Genomic DNA, 22,244 nt, shown 5'->3' with positions numbered 1-22,244 from the left:
CTCTGAAAGTGTTATCATTTACGCACTGTATGGCATCAGGGTTTTGGAGATGTTTTTGTCATTATATTCAGCAAAGCACTGAATTTCATCTCCTCTATTCCAGTCCTCTGAAGAAACGGTAAGATGAGCCCGAGTGAATTCTGTGGCTGAATCAGAGCCGTCTGTCCAGGCGGACTCGGTCCATCCAGAATGCTCTTTCTCTCCAATCCTCCAGAACATGCGCACCTGAGACGGGACAAGTCCAGACACAAGACACTGCAGCGATACCGACGAGTAAGGTTTTTGTTGTGAGTATAGGATGGAGAGTTTTGGATTAGAGTTTTGGTTTTGATCTACAGCAGAGAAAATAAAGACAAAATGTTATTTGTTTTAATAGTGACCCTAAAAAGTGCAGATGAAATTTCACTCAAGATTTACCTGTTACGATCACCCTGGTCCCACTGCCGATCATAGCCATTTTGTTGTAATGGCTGAAGCAATAGTACATGCCCGAATCATTCTTGTTTAGGTTATTTAAAGTCAAAACGCAAGTTTTATAATCTTGTTGTCTATTTGTATTCACATGGATGGTATCCACTGACATGAGTTTTCCGGTCCGTAGATTCAACTTTTGCCATGTAGCATCAGTGTAGCAGTAGTTAACAATCTGCTCAAATATACATCTTAATTCTGCAGAATCGCCGACTGAGACGTGTGTGAGTCCCGGTGACTGATTCAAGACGAACGAGTAAGTAGCTGCAAACAAAATAATAGTAAAAACAAGTTAAAAATGGATCTGAGTTTTGTATTATGACTAGATAAGTAGATTAAATTGTTAAACACTTTGAAATTAATACAAATGTGTGCTAAAATGCAGGCAAAATGTCAAATAATAATAAAAAAAACTTACTGTGTGAAGCAAAAAAGCAAGAGCATAACAGCATCCAAAGATGCATCCAAATACCCATGTTTATATTTTAACTTGTCTAAAAAATATCTAATGCACCACTTTTAACTTAACAAGGCAATCATGCAATGAATGGTCTCTCAGTTAGACTGAAAACGGCCTGCAAGGAGAAACAAAACAAGTAAGAAAAAACTTGTCTATAGTGGGTGGATCTTCCGTGCTTATATAAATCACTTGCACAAAAGCTAGGCCTATAGACACCTGGTTCTGAAGATGGAAATACCTGTTTACATTATGCATTATGTTTCTCAGTGGTCTGGGGCTCTTGAGAGTGCTAATTAGTAACATTGTTCATAATTTTGGAATAATGTTGCCAGGATAAAATAGCTTCCATCTTACTTTTAATTTTGTGTTTCAGGAAATGGGTCGTGGAGCCATATTATGTGTAATTAATACCTCCTTGAATGACTGCTTAATGCACTTAGCAGTTACTTTATTAGTTTCTTTAACCTGGAAATATGATGTGTATTGTCACTATTTGTTACTGCATACTTGATGTGATTATCAAGACATAACTCTGCTTATTGAACTCAGAGGCCAAAAATATTCTTATATAATTTCCACAAAGTCACTGTTGCTCTGCATTGGTGTGGCTTTCTCTGTGTCGCAAAGATCTACAGATTTGTATTCAGAAAGGTCAATGCAGACTGAGCAGGTGTTCTTCTTGCCGTTTAACTATACGCATCTGACAATCTGCTGTAATTCTGAATGCAGTCACTTGTTTTGATCTAACCACACGGGTGTGAGATGAAAAGAGCAGCATGGTGAGAGAAGAACGGCCAATGCTCAACGCCTACACCTTCGCCCGCTTACTGAGTCTGAGACATTTCACCACTCTGCACTTCAAAAACCTACATATTTGTGCAATGTTGGGTTAAAATGGCATTCTAAAAATACATGAAAACAATTGCTTTGAATAGAAAAACAAATCACTAAAATAAATGTGTCCTATGTCCTGAGCATCAAGAGTTTCATGATATGAAAACATTTTATGTCAGCGATTTTTGGTTGTTGTACAGATTTAAGCAATTAACCAAAACTAAATGATATTTACAAACTAGGTTGTAAAGTAATTTAGCTTAGTAATACACCAAATGAGACTAAATGCAGTCCATCACACCAGTTGTATCACTAATTCTGTCTATTGTGCATGCCTGTATTTATGGTCAAAAATGTGTGCTCAACAAATCATAAAACCAGCAAGTTGGCTTTTTGTCAATGCATGCCGACAGTATGCAAAAATATATTTGTATGCATCATTTTATTCATGTAAAAATGTTTTTTTTTTTTTTTAAATGTTAGTTTTATATCAGTGTAGTTTATGTATTTGTGTCACTGCAGTGAGTGGACATGTGAGCAGGTGTTGCATCTGTTTCATGGGACCCTCATCTGTAACATCCTGTGTATGCATCTCTTTACTCTGGTCTAACCACACAGGGTTCAGATGACAGCAGAGAGGCTTCAGGAAGATGCCCACGCATTGTCTTGTAGTTAGCATGCATTGTGGTTTTTCAACCCATCACAAAATTACAGCCTATAAATTCAGACATTCTTAAATTGTACAAAATTTTACCATGTATGTTTGCACAGCTATTTTTTTTATTTATTTATGCAAGAAATAAAGACATACAAATATATAAATATATGTTTAGGGATTATTGCAGATTTTGTTATACAGCGTATGTTTCATATTTTATAAAAGTTCATATATAATTCACTCTGATTCAATTGCATATGCTAATGCTGACATTATTTTGATTCATTTTGATAGAAAATAGTAGGACTTTCTGATCAACACAAAACAAAAAGCCCATTTTACGAATCACTAATTTTTGCTCCCCCTCTTCTTTAAGAGTGCAAAATGCATGCTACAAACCTTGGACTAAAGAAAGTTTACATTTGAAGTCGAACATCTAATTGTGGCCATTCTGCAGTTCCATGTTGCAGTGAGTGAAATGTATTACAAACTGTAATCCGCAGTCTTTCACCTATAGATTTAGACATGTATAAATCTATTCTTGGTCAGTTTCATTTTATAATAAATTTAATGGTCTTATAAATACATGCATACACACACATACATACATACAGCCTTATCTTATCTGCTCACCAAGCCTGCATTTATTTGATATAAAGTACAGCAAAAACAGTTAAATTTTAAAATATTTTTAAAATATTTTTCATATTTAAAATAACTCTTTTCTAGTTGAATATATTTTAAAATGTTATTTATTTTTTTGATCAAACCTAAATTTTCAGCATCATAACTCCAGTCTTTAGTGTCACATGATCCTTCAGAAGTCATTTTAATATGCTGATTTGATGTTCGTGAAACATTTTATTATTATTATTAATATTTAAAAGAGTTGAGTACATTTTTTTTCAGGATTATTTGATGAATAGAAAGATCCAAAGATCAGCATTTATCTGAAATGAAAAGCTTTTGTAAAATAATAAACTATACACTTTATATAAAAGAAATTAAATTATTTATTTTATTTAGCAATGCTGTTTTAAATTGATGTATTTGATGCTGTTTTAAACATAATAGCAATAATAATAAATGTTTTTGAGCAGAATATTAGAATGATTTCTGAAGGATCATGTGACTGGAGTAATGATGCTAAAAAATCAGCTTTGAAATCACAGTAAAAAAATTAATTTAAAATGTATTTAAATAGAAAGCAGTTATTTTAAATAGTAAAAACATTTCAATTTTTTTTCAGTTTTTGCTGTATTTTGGAAAAAAAAATCAATGCAGGCTTGATGAGCAGAAGAGACTTCTTTTAAAAAACATTAAAAATCTTACATTTAAAATATATTCAAATTGTAAACAGTTATTTTAAATAGTAAAAATGTTTCATTTTTTCTGTTTTTGCTGTACTTTGGAACAAATAAATGCAGCCTTGGTGAGCAGAAGATACTTTTCTTAAAAGAAAACATTAAAAATCTTACTTTTCAAAAACTGGTATAGTGTACATACATTTTGACCAAGGCAATCGAGAAGTTAAAAAATGACGCACGTAACTTTTTCAAACTTAAATTCTGTCCATTACCTGCAGTAATATCTTATAATACCTCACACAACATTTATGAAGAATATTTTGAAAAATTCTCGTGTCCAAGCTAAATGTTTTACCACATTAACACAACAGCTGCAATGTGAGCTTTGTCAACACTATTTTGGAAAAAAATCTCCGCGCAACTAACCAAAGGCGATGTTGAGCTGAATTCTGAAACCGATGCGCACTGAATTTGAGCCTAAACTATAAATTGTATAAAGACACGAATGAAAGGAGCTCACCATTAGGCCTACCTCTGATAATGAATGTCACAATTACCGTTATGAACTGAAAATGTATTTTATCACGCTTGACAACCAGAACGCTGTGTACAATCATCCAGAACTCGAAGGCAAACTATTCCCATCACCAAAAATAAAGAGTAATTAAGCAAATTATGCAGCCTTAAACTGTTTTATTAAAGTAATAATCAAATCACCTACTGTATATTTAACTAAATCGACCGAGTTACATCAAAAGTAGCCTAGTTTTTAGAGTAAGATAAAAAAAACAGCCTTGCGCTTCTTCAAGCGAGCATACAACTGTGTACAAATGAAAGCTTCAGACCCCTGCATCACTCCGCCTTTTGATTTGTGAACGGTTATTTCATTTTCAATCTCTTGTATTTTAACCCTTGTGCGACCTTATGGACATTTTTGTCCATTTCAGTTTTTTGTTATAAGTGTGCCTGTGTTAATAATAACTGCGTACATTTTGGCTCAGGTGATTATTTTATTGAAATTTTAATATTTCATTCTATCGGCAAGGCTTCAAATGTTACATTTTTACATTTTAATATTTCATTCTATCGGCAAGGCTTCAAATGTTACATTTTTACCATGTTTTACTAGATTGTGCCATTTTTTTTTTTTTTCAAATTTGGCATATACGTTTATTTTTAATCTAACACTACATAAAAATATAAATAAATACCTCAAAATTAATGTTGTTGTTCTTCACTAAAACCCAAGAATCTAATAAGCAAAAAAAAAAAAATCTGCTTAGCTTTTAGTATATGGAAATTACTATTTTTCATTTTTTCATTAAAAAAACACCTGTGGCATTATGTAAACAAACCAGCATTTAAAGGGTTACAATTCTGAAAATTAATGTTTGGTATCTATGGATAGAACAGATGCTGGTTAAAAAATCGACATCAGTAAAAGTGGAAAAAAGATTAATAAATAATATTTTTATGACAGTTTTTGGACATATGCACATTTTGCCCCTATGTGTAACTTTTTTTTAAATGCACAAGGGTTAAAGCAGATAATATCAACGCACGTTTAATTTAAGCCACTAAGTATATATATAATACTACAACAAAATAGATTTTGTAGACTTGCGCCGCGCGTTGGTGGAGAGGCGCGCACAAGAAACCATTTGCGCGCAAAAGCCAGTTTCGAGGTCGGCGCTAAGCCTCAAATCTTCTTTGCTCATATTACTAATCTTACTACCCGCTCGAACCGCATGTTCGTTCCTGACCTACCTATTAAACCAGTGAAAGCCTGAGACGACAGTCCTGGTGATTATTCAACATACAGCTTCAATAAATTGCTCCGCAAATTTTGCTTAATTAGGTTGCAAGCCCGGTCAGAATTTTAAAGAGCTGCAGAAGTGGAGAGCTGCAAAACCTGGTTTTCAAGTGAATAATGAGATCTGCATTTAGGCCGCTTAAATCAACGCGGAATGCACAGACGGAACAGGTGCGATGAGAGGACAACTCTCGCCTTTCTGTTCCTCTGAGGGACGAATAATACTGCATTGTGGGCACATTTGATAGCCTATTACGAATTCGTTATCACGGGTTTGGTGAGAGTTAGTGTTGCTGCAAGATAACAAATGTGCCTTTGAGCTCTTATAAAGGCCTGTGTTTGAGTTTAGATGACCGCGAAAGCTAAATTGAGGTTTCAGCCCTTTGGATTCACTTGGATAAGCAAAGGAGAAACGGAAGTCAATGAATTTCGAAGAACAAATTTGTTGTCTTGAAAAAGTCAGGTGAGTCTATAGTTTTATATTTATATGTGTATGACTGTTGTTTATTAGTAAACTGCATGGAATACAGTGTATATACGCTGGCATAAGCAAACAAGGTTTGTTTAAAATGAATAGAATTTAAATTTTTATTCAGATTTTAAATGAATGACAGCACATGTTTTGTACAATAAACATCTTTCATATTGCATTCAGAAGCATGTTTTGTATAACTGAAAAAAATTGCACAATATGCCTTAGGAAATAATTCACAGCTTTTAAAACTAGCTTGTCATGTAGACCTTACTGGTTTGTCTAAAATTTGACATATTCCTGTTCTGGATGATCAGATATGGTCCAACTGTGACAGTCTACCTTGTTTGAGTGAATAACAAGAAAGAAAAACAGTTGACTCCTTACAAGTGACTGCAAACTCCTCTCTCATTTTTGCAGCATGCACACTTGCCTATGATATAATAATTTCTCTGTCATCATTCGGTTATTACTAACTAGACTATGACTGTAGGTTAATAGGTTAGTGCATAGTACAGAATAAAAATTATAGGATTAAACTTGCTAGTTTGATTGCAAACAGTTAGCCACAAAAGATAAAAGGTTCTAAATAATTATTAGAGGCTTTGCAAAGAATGTTACCTCTAAACTTTATATAATTATTTATTAATGATGGGGCATTGAAGCAGTGCATGCTCCTTCAGATGAGGCCTTCTTAATTTAAAATGGTGATGCTTTATTTGCGTTGATTGTTCTATGAAGAACGTAGAATGTTTTTGGAATGTTTATTTTTAGGAATATTTCACCTGAAAATTAAAATTTGCTGACCTTTAGGCAATCCAAGATGTAGATTGGATCCTTTGAAGAAACAAACTCATGCTGTATCGCCTGGGTGTGAGTAAGATCTGGAGAAATGTAGCATTACATAATTTTCTCACCAATTGATCCTCTGCAGTGAATGGGTGCCGTCAGAATGAGAGTCCGAACAGCTGATAAAAACATCACAATAATCCACACCACTCAGTCCATCAATTAATGACTTTTGAGGCAAAAGTTGCATGTTTGTAAAAAAACAATATATATATATATAATTCATAATAATGCTTTCTCCAGTGGAAAAGTCCATCCCCTGTTGTCCTCTCACATCAAAATCAAACTACATTTGTGACCACAAAATCAAAACCAGTCTTAAGTAGCATAGGTATATTTGTAGCAATAGCCACAAATACAGTGTATGGGTCAAAATTATTGATTTTTCTTTTATTCAAAAAAATAATTAGGGTAATAAGTAAAGATCATGTACCATGAAGATATTTTGTACATTTCCTACCATAAATATATCAAAACCTATTTTTTGATTAGTAATATGCATTGCTAAGATCTTCATTTGGACAACTTTAAAGGCAATTTTCTCAGTATTTTTTTGCAACCTCATATTCCAGATTTTTAAATAATTGCATCTTGTCCTATCCTAACAAACCATACATCAATAGAAAGCCTATTTATTCATCTTTCAAATGATGTATAAATAAATACATTTGGAGTGGACACATGGAGTGGTGTGGATTACTTGTGAATCTTTGTGAAGTTTTTATCAGCTGTTTGGACTCTCATTCTGACGGCACCCATTCTCTGCAAAGGATCAAAAGGTGAAAAAGTAATTTTAACAAAACTGTTCCTTTGAAGAAACAAACTCATGATGGATTGCCTGGGTGTGAGTAAATGTTCTAGACTATTTTTGCTTGTAAAAGCTGCTTGATCTGTGCATATTTCTCTCCTGATTTAAATTACGTCTTTTTTCAAGGCAATATTATAGACTCTAAAAGGTAAAAACGTCTTAATGTTGGATTTGATACTTACAAACGTGCAGCTTTTCACTTTACAAGATGTTAATTGATGGACTGGAGTGGTGTGGGGATTACTTGTGAATCTACCAGTTTTTATCAGCTGTTTGGACTCTCGTTCTGACGGCACCCATTCACTTCAGAGGATCGATTGGTAAACAAGTGATGCTAAATTTCAACAAATCTGTTCCTTTTAAGAAACAAACTCATGCTGTATCGCCTGGGTGTGAGTAAATGTTTCAGACTATTTTTGCTTGGAAAAGCTACTTGATCTGTGCATATTTCTCTCCTGATTCAAATTAAGTCTTTTTCAAGGCAATATTATAGACTCTAAAAGGTAAAAACGTCTTAATGCTGGATTTGATACGTACAAACGTGCAGCTTTTCACTTTACAAGATGTTAATTGATGGACTGGACTGGTGTGGATTACTTGTGAATCTTTGTGAAGTTTTTATCAGTTGTTTGGACTCTCATTCTGACGGCACCCATTCACTGCAGAGGATCGATTGGTGAGCAAGTGATGCTAAATTAAAAAAAAAAAAATCTGTTCCTTTTAAGAAACAAACTCATGTTGGATTGCCTGGGTGTGAGTAAATGTTCTAGACTATTTTTGCTTGTAAAAGCTGCTTGATCTGTGCATATTTCTCTCCTGATTCAAATGACGTCTTTTTCAAGGCAATATTATAGACTCTAAAAGGTAAAAACGTCTTAATGTTGGATTTGATACTTACAAAGTGCAGCTTTTCACTGTACAAGATGTTAATCGATGGACTGGAGTGGTGTGGATTACTTGTGGATCTTTGTGTAGTTTTTATCAGCTGTTTGGACTCTCATTCTGACGGCACCCATTCACTGCAGAGGATCGATTGGTGAACAAGTGATGCTAAATTTAAAAAAATATGTTCCTTTAAAGAAACAAACTCATGCTGGATCCCCTGGGTGTGAGTAAATGTTCTAGACTATTTTTGGTTGTAAAAGCTGCTTGATCTGTGCATATTTCTCTCCTGATTCAAATGAAGTCTTTTTCAAGGCAATATTATAGACTCTAAAAAGTAATAACGTCTTAATGTTGGATTTGTTTCTTACAAAAGTGCAGCTTTTCACTTCGCAAGATGTTAATTGATGGACTAAAGTGGTGTGGATTACTTATGGATCTATGTGAAGTTTTTATCAGCTGTTTGGACTCTCATTCTGACGGCACCCACTCACTTCAGAGGATCGATTGGTAAACAAGTGATGCTAAATTTCAACAAATCTGTTCCTTTTAAGAAACAAACTCATGCTGTATCGCCTGGGTGTGAGTAAATGTTCCAGACTATTTTTGCTTGGAAAAGCTACTTGATCTGTGCATATTTCTCTCCTGATTCAAATGACGTCTTTTTCAAGGCAATATTATAGACTCTAAAAGGTAAAAACGTCTTAATGCTGGATTTGATACGTACAAACGTGCAGCTTTTCACTTTACAAGGTGTTAATTGATGGATTGGAGTGGTGTGGATTACTTGTGAATCTTTGTGAAGTTTTTATCAGCTGTTTGGACTCTCATTCTGACGGCACCCATTCACTGTGAACAAGTCAGTTTTAACAAATCTGTTCCTTTTAAGAAACAAACTCATGCTGGATCGTCTGGGTGTGAGTAAATGTTCAGCATATTTTTACTAATATATTTTTTTAGTTATATATTGTTTCGTGTATTACCGCTAGATGGCGCTGTTGTACAGTATAGCGGTGTAGCACCGTTGACCTGCGTCTTCCCCGTGGGCAAAACGGCGTTTACTTATCAAAAGCGTGGACACAATAGATAGAGAGAGACGAGCGTTTACATGAGAGAGAGCTGCATTTGAAAGAAAGGGCGAGTTTTGTTACTAAACCCAGACTCCGTCATATTTTCGATTACTTCGAGTAGTAACGTCAGTTTGGGGGTTGTTCGTAATTCAGAAACACACGGAGGACTATCATAACAACACCGGAGCGCAGCATAACAAATCCTGGAGAGGCACATTTTTGATGTGAGTACTAGCACGAAATCGTTGCACACGCACAGTTTAATGAAGTGAAATACATGTGTCGTTCTGTGTATCTGTGTATTTTTAAAATGAGAGCAAATCCAAAAACTGCTGTAGTGGGTGATAATTGATAGCCTGGTAAAGTATGTTTGTGCTGAGCGTGGACGGTTATCCAATAATTTCAAGCAGAGTTGAATTGTCCAATGTAAACTTTAGCATTGACTTCTATGCTGCCGTGAGTTAATGAACGTGTGTTTAGTAACAGTGTAACAACTTGGCCAAAAAACAAAACAAAAACTGAGAACGGGAAAGAAACACGTGTTTTCACCCTGTACGTCTGTGCAAGCAAGCAGGATGTGTTTTTTCAGTTGTGTCTAGTTAATTTGGTTCTGTTTTAACGTTGAACATGTGCTTGCAAAGTCTAGTTTGAGCTTTTTGTGCTTTAAACTAGCAATTATTCAGGTCTTGTTCACAGTAGATACACCAGGTTTGTTTTAAAAGGCATAGCTTTTGTATAAATTCTCAAATTTCACACATTAATCCATCTATCAGTTGCTAGTTCTGAATGTCAGACTGGTGTTTTCATACACATTGTTACCTGGACCTTGCACTTGTTTACTAATTAAGTTCAGTAGGCAGTTATACTGCCATGGTACCTACCTACCTGACCTGTCAAGAGTTGAATTACCAGTCACTGAAAAAACAATTTTGATAATTTTAATACAGAAGTTTACAAAATACTTTAATTAAAAATATTGTAATGCATATAATACCATTTATGATTGTGATTATTATTATGCGGTAAACTATCCCTGTGTGAACTTAACACCGGTAAATATGTGACCCTGGACCACAAAACCTGTCAAAAGATTAGTTTTTAATTTTTATTTTTTAGATCTATACATCATATGAAAGCTGAATAAATCAGCTAATAATATATGGTTTGTTAGGACATGACAATATTTTGCCAAGATACAACTGTTTGAAAATCTGAAATCTAAGGATGCAAAAATAAAAATACCTTTAAACTTGTCCAAATGAAGTTCTTAGCAATGCATATTACTACATTTTGATATATTTTCAATAGGAAATTTACAAAATATATTAATGGAACATGATCTTTACTTAATATTCTAATGATTTTTGGCATAGAAGAAAAAAATGTTAATTTTGACCCATACAATATATTGTTTGCTATTGCTACAAACATAACCATGCTACTTATGACTGGTTTTGTGGTTCTGGTCACATATTATACAATTTATGATTTGATAAACCACCCCTGTATGAACTTGATTTAATACATCCACTCCCTTGGGATCAGTTGGTTAAAAGTCATTGCAAATATGGTTCAGAGAAGCATTGTTTCTGAAATTATTTCTGAAGAAGCTCCAGCTGTGTATTTTATCTTGCGTGATCAAAGTTATCTGTAAGTTTCTTTTTAATATATTTGAGATTTATACCACATCTGAAAGATGAATAAATAAGCTTATAATGTATGGTTTGTTAGGACAGGACAATATTTGTCCAAAATGCAACTTTTTGAAAATCTGGAATCTGAGGGTGCACCAAAAATAAAAAATAAAAATAAAAATACTGAGAAAATAGCCTTTAAAGTTGAACTTGATTTAGTTTATCCACTACCTTTGGGATCAGTTGGTTAAAAGTTATTGCAAAAATGACTAAAGAAGCTCCAGCTGTGTATTTTACCTTGCGTGATCAAATTTATCTGTCCTTTGAACATCATCCAGAAGCATAAATCACTTGGTCTGTACAGATTTAGTTGTTATTAGTCACTTTCTTTACTCATGTTTTCATTCCTCGCTTAGAAGACATCACAGCCTGCATGTTTTAGTATCACCAGCTGCTTTTGTTTGCCGGATTTTATTCATTAAACACATAAAAATATGTGTCATTCTCACAAGGCTTCCTAACATGAGGACTCTTTTAGCGTTGTACTATAGTGCATCAGCACACCTCATAACATCACTGCTGCCTGGTAATCACATCAGCTGTAGTCATGGCAACTGCACATGGGAATGAAAGCTTTCACTGGGAGAGCAGTTTTCTTCTCCTTGACTGACTCATCGCTTTTCCTCCACGGACTACGTGTTACCTGCTTGCACGCAAATGCCACCACCGTTTTTTCCCCGGGGTATCACTGAATGCTCTTCCGTAGGCAGATTTTTCCACTTCATCTTCACGTAAGGCTTCATGTTGATGCCGATGGCTGTTTTTTTCCCATCATGCTGTTTTAGACTCATTAATAGTTTCGCATTGCGACATTACTGTCAATGTCAGTTAAGCTCATTTTCTCTTTAATTCTAAATTAATTTTAAATTAATATTCTTTGTTCATAGTATTAAAGATATTAATACAACACATGGTGTTATTTGTAACACATTGTGCTATACAATACAGTAAAATTACTCTATTACAGTTATGAGAATAAACAGTAACAGAAGTAGTAAAAGAAACCTTGAGAATGTATCGAGATAGCGAGAATAATGTGAGATAAAATGTGCTTTATTTTTCTTAAAATGTCACATTGCGAAGAGTCTTAAGGGGAGGCACTGCAGGCAAAAACTGTTTTTTAACAGTCAAGTTTGAGATTTTGGGCTTTTTGGATTTTCATTAAGTGTTTTGTCTGTGGAAAGAAAACATCCAAAAGACACCTTTAAGTGTTTCTTTTATAGCACTTTATCTATTTGTGTCAATAGATTTCAAATACGATACATATTTTTAAAGGCTGTTTTCTCAAAATGAGTTTTTCTCCTACACTGAGCTATAAATCTCCACTTCAGTAGCACTTACACACACCAAACTTTACATTTTTGTTCCTTTCTATATCCTAAAGGCTTTTACAAATTAAAAAAATATATAGTTTTCTGCCTGTTCTAAGTATTTTCTGAATTATGGCGTGACAAAATGAGATTCCCAAAATTCCCTCTGTAAAAACATTTGACTCTAAAATGTCAAAAAAAAAAGAAACAAGAATTTTGAAACTGACTTCATCCAGTGTTAAGATTTTTGTACTAGAAATGTATGCAAATAAGTGCATATTTCATTAAATAATGCCTTATTTGCACATTAAAACCTAACATTTTAGAAAACTTGTAATACAAAAAATGTTTGCAATTATCAACATAATCAGCTGGGTAAGTAAGGCAGTAACTATAAGTTATTTTTTTTACCCAATTCACCTGCAGTGTCTTGCCTTAAAAGTGTGAAAACGGGCTTTGTTTTCTATATGCAAAATATATTTTCTTTGTTTTCTGTTGTTTTTAGGTTAAAATAAGACCTTATTTTTGAAGGGCTTTGTGAGATAATATGCTTTCTATAGACATTAGGTTAGATCTGGTGTTTTCCAAACTGAGGTTGGAGAATCAATGAAAATCTAATAATACAAGGGATGCACCAAAATGATAACTCTTGGCCAAAGCCGAAGCCGAACAAAATTAAACACTGGGCTGAATACCGATTACTGAACACGTTTTTTTTTTCTCCCCATGTATTTTGCCATTTTTTTCACCATTGCATACATTAAATAGCCAATATTTGCTTTTTACAGTTTTGTCTTGCTTTTCAAATATAGAAATGAATTACAAAATAACTATTTAAAAATATTTACTTAACACTAAACCTTTTTAACATCCTAGTAGACATTATAACCTATACCAACAAAGCACAATTTAACTGAAAATGAATAAGTTAGTAAAATAATATTCTTTGGCCATTTTTAAGACCCCCTTCTTAAATCAGGCATGTGCTTTTTAATGTACAAATAAATGCACCTTTGCTGAGCAAAGGAGAACGTTATAATAAATGTATTAATAGAGCTGTTGTAATCATTATTTTTGTCTCACTTATGTATTTTATTTTACAGAACAACAGTAAAATTGCAATACTAACATTAGTAAATATTTAACATTTTATTTTTATTTTAACCAACAAGAAGACCTTTGCCTCAGTACTACTTTTTGCTGACAGCAGCAGATTCATGAATGATTCTCATTATGCTGTTTCAGTGCAGATTTTCCCTTCCTCTTCTCATCAAAGACATACTTGCTTGTAATGACATGTTTGCTGCATTAGTGCGCACCTCTATTTGATTGCGCCACGTCATTGTTCGGTATAATTTATTCGGCCTTTTTGTTTATTCAGCTGAACACCGAAAGAGCTCTTTTTGCTATTTTCAGCTGAATAATTTCAGGTGCCGAACATTCGGTGCATCCCTAAATAATACATTTATTTATTTATTTCATGTTAAATGTAACTATATTTATAATCAAAAAATGAATCAGCTAAAGAATACTCATTAAAAGATTAAATGTTTAATCTGTTTACCTGCATGTGCAGACATTAAAACAAAAATAAATAAATGTATCAGAATAAACTGTCAAATAACAATGATATGTTGTTCAATTGTTTAAATATTAACTTTAAATCTCAGATACTAAACAGTAAAGCTAAACCTTTTAGGTCAGAGATGTTCAACTGACCATAAGAACGTTAAACCTCAGTGCCAACTGAAGCTTATCGCTTTAAGCATCATATAATGGTGTAATATTTGCCACTGAGATGTGTTTTTTTTTTTCTTGTTTAAACCCTCCCTACTTTCAGTTCTCCTTTTTTTTCTCTCTTGCTTCTCTTTCATTCATCTTCATGCGACCGAGATGCAATCTGTTGTAAAAGGAAACATTTCGCCCCTTGGGACCCCTAGTCTTCCGAAGTCTGTACTTCATCATGTTTTTGACACTGGACTTTAGTCTTTACTCTGTCTTTGCTCTCCCTGAACAGTCAGACCTGCTTTGATTATCATTCGTTTTCCCCTCAGGTGTTTCCCTGGTTAATTTCCCAATGGAAAATGTCTCTAAATGGATGTTAAGGACATGTCAGTTCCTCATATAAAATATTGAACTAACGACTTATGAAACACTTTTTTTAAATGTCAAAGAATAAGTTGTTCATTCATAATTTGTCCATTCATTATCAGTGGTTTCAAAACCTTATCCTAAAAAGGACCTGCGCTATGGGAAGTTTACAAAATGTGAAACAGCATCTTCAAGTAATGGGTGAGAGGCTGTAGTTTACATCTCCTTTTTGTGAAACAATCATGGATGTGAAAAGTGTCAAATGATCTTACAGTAAACAAGAAGAGGAACCCTTTCAGTTAAGTGAGCCGTTGTTTTATCTTTAGACACTTTTTGGACCCATGTAGCTTTCGTTCTGAATCAAATAGTGTTGTAGAGGGTTTCTCTAGTGTGCGTTTCTGCACCAAAAGCTTTTCACTTAAATTCTGCATATAACAGGACAGACGTGACGATGTATGTTTAGGCCAAGATATGGAAAGGACCAGAGTATGCGGGTTGTGATGTAAGGTTTGTTGAGTTTATCAGGCTTGCGTGACTTACTACACTAAAGGTGTCACCTTTCAGGCAGTCCTGACACGAACATTGACGCAGGAGTTGTGTATTATTTATCAAGTGGCTGAGGGCATTTTTTTTGCATATGTCATTGTCAGCTGACTTCAGTTCTTTATTGAATAAATGTGACCCTAGACCAGAAAACCAAGGGTCAGTTTTTTGAATTGAGATTTATACATCATTTGAAAGCTGAATAAATACACTTTCCATTGATGTATGGTTTGTTAGGACAATATTTGACTGAGATACAATTATTTAAAAATCTGAAATCAAAACACTGAGAAAATCGCCTGTAAAGTTGTCTACATAAAGTTCTTAGCAATGCATATTACTAATCAAAAATTACATTCTTATATATTTATGGTATGAAATTTACAAAATATCTTCATGGAACATTACTTAATATCCTAATGATTTTTTGGCATAAAAGTAAAATCGATCATTTTTACCCATACAGTGTATTGTTGGCTATTGGCAAATATTCCCGTACTACTTAAGGCTGGTTTTGTGGTCCAGGGTCACATGTTAGCATTTCATATAAACATGACTGTGGTGTCATATGTTTCAGTGCAGTTTTTTTTATAAATAACATCCAAGTTTCGAAGTTTCAAGCTCAAGTTTAAAGAGAGCGAGACGGCAGAAAGCGCATCCTGTTTGCTTGAATTATTTTACAAAAGTGCAATGTTTTGTTGATTCTCTTGAGTGTGCACAAATAAATGTAGAGTATTTACTAATCTAAAGTATTACTTTGATCTGTATATCCAAAAATAGAGTATTTTAAGTGCAAGTGGCCGCACTGACGCCTCCATCTGTCATGCAGTACTGTCAGAGCGCTACTGTTCAGCTTCAGACACTTAAATAGCGCACATTTTTTTTGGTGAACATTAGACTGAGCTGCCATGAAAAGTTGCTACTACATACATCTTTCAGATGACATGCCATATTTGAGGTCGATCAGTGATAGGTGAGCGTTTGGATGGTGGTCCAGGGTCACATATTAGCATTTTATATTAATGTGACTGTGGCGTCATAGGTTTCAGTGCAGTTTTTTTTTTTTTTTTTTTTCTTAATAATGTCCAAGTGTTTTGAAACGAGTCCCCGTGCATTCATAGTGCAACATAACAGGGTGTCAGATTTATAGACATGCTCAGAATTTATTGCTAACTTTAGAGGATAAAGTTAGGGAGGAAAGCAAATTTGTATAATCATAATAGCCACCAGTAAAATGGGATGGCAAAAATGTACTGGTTGTAAGGAAATTCCCACAATTCTGTTTAGTTACCAGAAAAAGGTTACCTAATTTGACTGTGGTTTAGATATTTTTGTACCAGTTTGATCCTACTTTTGGCTCTGTGTTAAACCAATTACGGAGACTTGTCCAAGAATGGACAATGGTAGAGATTTTAAGAGTTTTGCTAGAGCATACATTGACGGCACTCTTCAGGGCTGTCTTTTTTAAATTTTATTTTAAGGAAATATTCTTCTTAAACTGTCATTTACAAACCAAAATCAAAATATATTATATGTGCCTTTAAGTGGAGTTGGAAATACAGTAATTCTGAGTTCCAAGATGGGTTGTATTTACAAGTAGGAAACTGAATTTTAGATGATACATGAGTTTAAACGTATTCATTTAAAACTGATTCATAGAGAGAGAGAGAGAGAGGTTAGTGTAGTTAAACTAGCGCTTAGTGTTGTTAGTGTTAGTTTAACAATTTTTTTGGGCTGCCTTTGACTAAAGAATTTTCTGGTCGACTAGTAGTTGTTTATTTTAATTCACTATTAGTCGCAGGTTTATTAATAAATCATATAAATCATAATAATGAGCCTTTAATTGCCTACATAGCCTAATAAGCACTCATTTGCACAGGCAGATATAATAATTATAAATGTGTCATGGAAAAACAGTAAGGAGACTGCATTAACGTTTTAATAATTTAGCGATAAACAATTGATTTGTTTTAGGTTCAGCGACACCGACTCGTCATCTCCGCAGTAGCGATGCACCTGTATGTATATTTCATACAGATTACATAATCGGAGAAAATTTGTTTGCTATTTTAATTAGTTCATTTAAAAGTAGACATTTTGCTCTCTATAGATATATTTCATGTCTGTAAGGCAAGTATACACAAAGTTTCGAAGTTTCAAGTTCACAGAGAGCTAGACGGCAGAAAGAGCATCTTGTTTGCTTTCATTATTTTACAAAAGCGCAACGTTTTGTTGATACTCTGAGTGCACAAAAATAAATAATGAGTCTTTACAGATTCTAAAGTATCTGTTTGGCCAAAAATGTAGTATTTTAAGAGCAAGTGACCGACACCTCATCTGTCATGCAGTAAGAGCGCTACCGTTCAGCTTTCAAACTCCGCACAGACACTTGAATAGCGGACATTTTTCTAGGTGAACATTAGATTGAGCTGCCATGAAAAGTTGCTACTACATACATCTTTTAGATGATATGCCATATTAGAGGTCGATGAGTGATAGGTGATCGTTTGGATGTCCTTTCGGATGTGCTATACTATCACATAGACCAGCTGTTAACGTTTTAATCATTTATGGCTCAGGTGATTGGTTTCAAAAATGAGCGAAGATGGAAGAATTTTTGAATGCGCCAGCTAGAGTAGTCAAAAAGTACAGAGTTCGGTACTTTCGGAACTGAAATTTTAAAAACGTCTATTTCCCGCTCACATTTGAGCGCTGTTGAGCCAAGTTTTAAACACCGCTGATTGGCCATAGTGTTCACATGCTCAACAGATATGACTGTGATTGGCTACAATGATCAGTGCTTCACACTCCTCACCAGCACATCTGTCCATGTGCAGATGCATTAGGAATCCACTGACAGATGCAGCTTTCAAACACTCTCATTGTGCTTATGTGTGAGCGCTCGGTGAGAAGCATGAAGCACTGATATTTGTAGCCAATCACAGTCATATCTGTTGAGCATGTGAACACTGTGGCCAATTAGCGGTGTTTAAAAATCGGCTTAACAGCGCTCAAATGTGAGCGGGAATTGGGTGTTTTTAAAATTTCAGTACCGAACTCTGTACTTTTTGTCAACTCTAGCGCCAGCCAAGCAACTGCAGCTGAGATGAATGGGACCAGATAGCACTCTATAAATATTATAAATCTCTGGTTAAAACAGGAACCCGTATAGAGCTCCTGTGCAATGCTGTCATACCCAATCCCTTACGGTTAGTGTAATTTCACACTCTTCAGTAGATTGTGAATCGCTTGTCAGACCTGTTCTCACACACAGGATTGCTATCTGGCTCGATCTGCTTAATCAGATGTGAATAGCTCTGTTGTAATATTCAGCGTCGGCTGTCATATGATGGAAGTGAAGATATGACTCAGTTGAAATCCCATTGCTCTGTCGGACAGCTGAGAGTCATATGTTGTGGATCAAAACACTCCAGAGTTTCTAAGGTCCATCAAAGTGGAAAAGTCTTATGCTGAAAATGTGGTCTGGTTTATAGCATCAGGTTTTTAATGTACTATTTATTTAAAGAGAATAGTCTTATGTTTTAACAGACCCCCTAAAGCGTGCATGAGTTTGTTTGGGGGTAATTAAGAATGAATGGCGGAAAGTCACGTGAGAGGAGGCAATGCCTTCATCACGATATGATCAGCTGTAACTTGTTAATGCGATAAATCACACCTCTTGCGTCCGAGCGTGTCCGCAAATCAGTCTGAAAAAACAATATAGTGGCATTAATTGGAAGACTAACTTAAAGAAAGGAAACAACTTACACACTTAGATTGAACCACTTTGTTACTTCAAAATAAGACTTGAAATGGTCTGGAAACATGATTTTTGGTGAGTAAATCAGCTTGGTAAAATTTAAAGTAAAACTCAAAGTCATTGACCATTGTTTTCCAAGCTGTGGTGACTAAAAGCCATTTACTTTTAAAACCGATGTTTTATAATAATATGCTTAATATTTTTCTCACTAACTTTAAATTGATAGTCAACATAGATAGTAACTTTTTACATTTTAGGAAGGGGATCTTTTGCTACCACAATGTTTTGACTGTCACAATATGTTTTTTTATGAGCTGGTGCTGATATGAATCATGTTGGAAATCTGACTAGCTGAAATAACTGGGACTAACCCACTCTTGTTCACCATTGACCTTTTAGGGAACTAATGTTTGAGAAATTCTTATATGGCTGTTCCGGTTAATGCCACTTGTCGGATATAAAAGGTAATCAAATCTCATCGCACTAAATGATACATTAATTTTTATGGTGATGACTGGCAGATTAGTATGCAGTAAATAAGGTTGACCTGTGTATCGTGTTGTTCGGGTGAAACGAGTAGCTGTTTATTTTTGAGTACAGACTTGTTGGCTGTGCAAGGTTAAGGTTGTTTATTGTAAACCAGTGTACTGTTTAGTCACTAAGACTAGTGAAGGACACTGGCTAAGAAAAGCATCACTCCTGCTATGGCTCATACTTTGTTAATATTGATTGTTTTAACATTTTTTTATGTTACTTGCCATTTGTGCTACACACATAAATGATTTCTTCGATTGTGCAGCTTGGTTTGGAAGGGTGTGTCATTATAAGTGACTCACATGTTGCATGTACAGACTTATGATTTTTTATCTGGTAGATCAGAAACAGGTGAACATTTTTGAAATGTACAAAGGATCAGGTATAAGCTCAGCTATATCTAGAATCAGAATATTATAAAGACTAATAATGGGTTCCTTGCTTAGTTAGGGTTTAAAAGACACTTGCCACTGGATTTGTCTTATATGGATCACTGATACTGTTACTTTACTGTTTAAGAAGCTGTTTTAAAACAATCTCAGTTGGATAAAGTGCTATATAAATAAAGGTGACTTGACTTATTTGACCAAAACACCTTAATAACAACATAGAAACATACTAAAACCTATAGAGAATAACTTAACAACCACATAGCAATATCTTGGCATCATTTTGGCAAGTTTTACTTGTGTAAACACCACTCATGTTTTCTTCAGAAAATGCGCTCAGTGTGGAAAGGCCTTAAGGCATTGTTTTACTTAAACTGAACTGAAAACAACTTTATAGTTTCTCTAGTTTTTATTAATGTGTGGGCCAGTGACAAATAAAAGTGTCCAGGATAAAGAAAGGCAATTTATTTGAATGTACTTTAAAACACATGTTCCAAAATCTCTGAAAAGTACTCTTTGTATTCATTTTTCTCTTAATATGGTTTTGAAAAAAACATTTTTACCGTTTTCAAGAATGATGCTAAAAATCTGACATGGTGCAACCATTTTGTGACCGTCCCACATGGTGTAAACATCAATAACCATTGTCTCCACAATCTGCTTTTGTAGAAATATCGTAGTATCGTTCTGTTGGTTTTCTGTCTCCCCCATCTCTATATACTTTACAATGCAACATACATTCACATTAAATGTTAACTTAGTGGTACAGTTACACTTATGGTACACTCCACTTATTCAGTCACAAAAGTAAATTATTTGCATGTGCTTTAAAGCCTTACCGGTTAAACAGTTGTTTCTCGTGCTGTTCTGACATGCATTTTTTTCTGAGCGCCTACACCTGAAGTAGGGCTGGGCGATATGGCTGAAAACTATATCACGATATCAGTGTTTCATATCGGTCGATATCGATAATTATTGATATTTTTATGACCCATTTAAAATAAGGACCAGGAGAAAAATATATTACACTCAAGCATTTTTATTTTAAACTTAACCTGCCTCTGATCATAATCCCCTCAGTTATTAAGACAGAAATGTCAACAACCATGGAAAACTCAAATAATTAAAATGTAAACATAAGTCTAAAGTCACAATATACACTTAATTATCTCTTAATCCTCAATTCAAACCCCATTCATTGTCGATAAAGTGAATGGTTTAGGTAATGTGTGGCCCAGAAGTACGGCTTGACCACAGGTCAAAGGTTGTTGCAAAGTACTTGGCTGATAATATTTATTTCTGCACAGATTGCTGGTTGCCAGTAGCCAACATTACTTCTTTCCGGGTACTTTAGCCTATACTTTGTGTAATAACAAAAATATTTATTTAAGTGAAAAAATAAGTCCAAAACTTTCAACATTTTGAACAATAGGGCCTAACAATCTTTTTTTTTTTTCAGAAATTCTTGTTTTAATTTTTCTGATAATCAAATGAAAGCAAAATCACAGATTTATTTTTAAAAATAAAAATAAACAGAGCTTTACTGTTAAAATTAATACATAGAAGAAAAATTATATTCAGTTAAAAAAAGGTAGTATTTAAATAGTATTATATAATATATTATATAAAATAGTATTTTTTCAACAATTAAGTGGTGACTCTTTATTTTATTTTTTATCATATATATTGTTTTATGTAAATTATTTAAATGTGAACATATAAACACCTACATTATACTGTACAGTAATACAAGACTAATATGGTTCTGTCACGTTTTAAACCGTACTTTTATTTTGACAGGTTGCCTTGAAGTTTCAGTGTGTAATACAGTATGAATGATGCTAGTTTCACTAATGAAACGGTAAAATTAAAAAAAGTGACACTCACAGCAGCTTTGGAGATTTTTGTCTGTTCATGTGAGATGCAAAGGCCAAAAATTAGCGGGAGCGTCACGTGTGCAGTATGCGTGTAGTGAAAATAAAACACGTCCCCTCCAGGCATTCATACATATAGAGCATAGAGATATAGAGGCAAACGGGAACATGCAGGATTCATATTGAAACGGTCTTTTTGCATTTCAGTTTTCACAGACACTAGTCCATATCGCGATCTGAATTAATTAACAGACCAACTTTTGATTTATTGTTCCAAAAATCGACGAATTCCGCGGCATTCCGCCCTATAGTAAAGTCCGTTTTTATGAATGGAGTCCGCGATCCCGTCTGTGAGGAGACATTGTAAACGCGCGATCATGTAGAGACAGAAATCACATGCCGTCGTGTAAATAAGATAAATAACA

General features: G+C 34.3%; 1 protein-coding gene across 3 annotated transcripts in view; it reads left to right on the top strand.

Annotated features, from left to right (window-relative positions):
* Window positions 1-5,534: 5,534 nt before the first annotated feature.
* sema4ab (sema domain, immunoglobulin domain (Ig), transmembrane domain (TM) and short cytoplasmic domain, (semaphorin) 4Ab) overlaps window positions 5,535-22,244 on the top strand; it is a 61,777-nt gene continuing 45,067 nt past the window's right edge. For 2 of the 3 annotated variants that reach the window (XM_073822255.1, XM_073822253.1), the window contains exon 1: window positions 9,663-9,848. The gene's annotated coding sequence lies outside the window, so the exon portion shown is untranslated. Of the gene's footprint in view, window positions 6,007-9,662; window positions 9,849-22,244 lie in introns of those variants that run through there. The other variant, XM_073822254.1, reaches the window with a different exon arrangement.

Source organism: Garra rufa, chromosome 17 (assembly GCF_049309525.1).
Source record: "Garra rufa chromosome 17, GarRuf1.0, whole genome shotgun sequence".
Lineage (NCBI taxonomy): Eukaryota > Metazoa > Chordata > Actinopteri > Cypriniformes > Cyprinidae > Garra > Garra rufa.
This window is presented reverse-complemented; position numbering and strand designations above follow the sequence as displayed.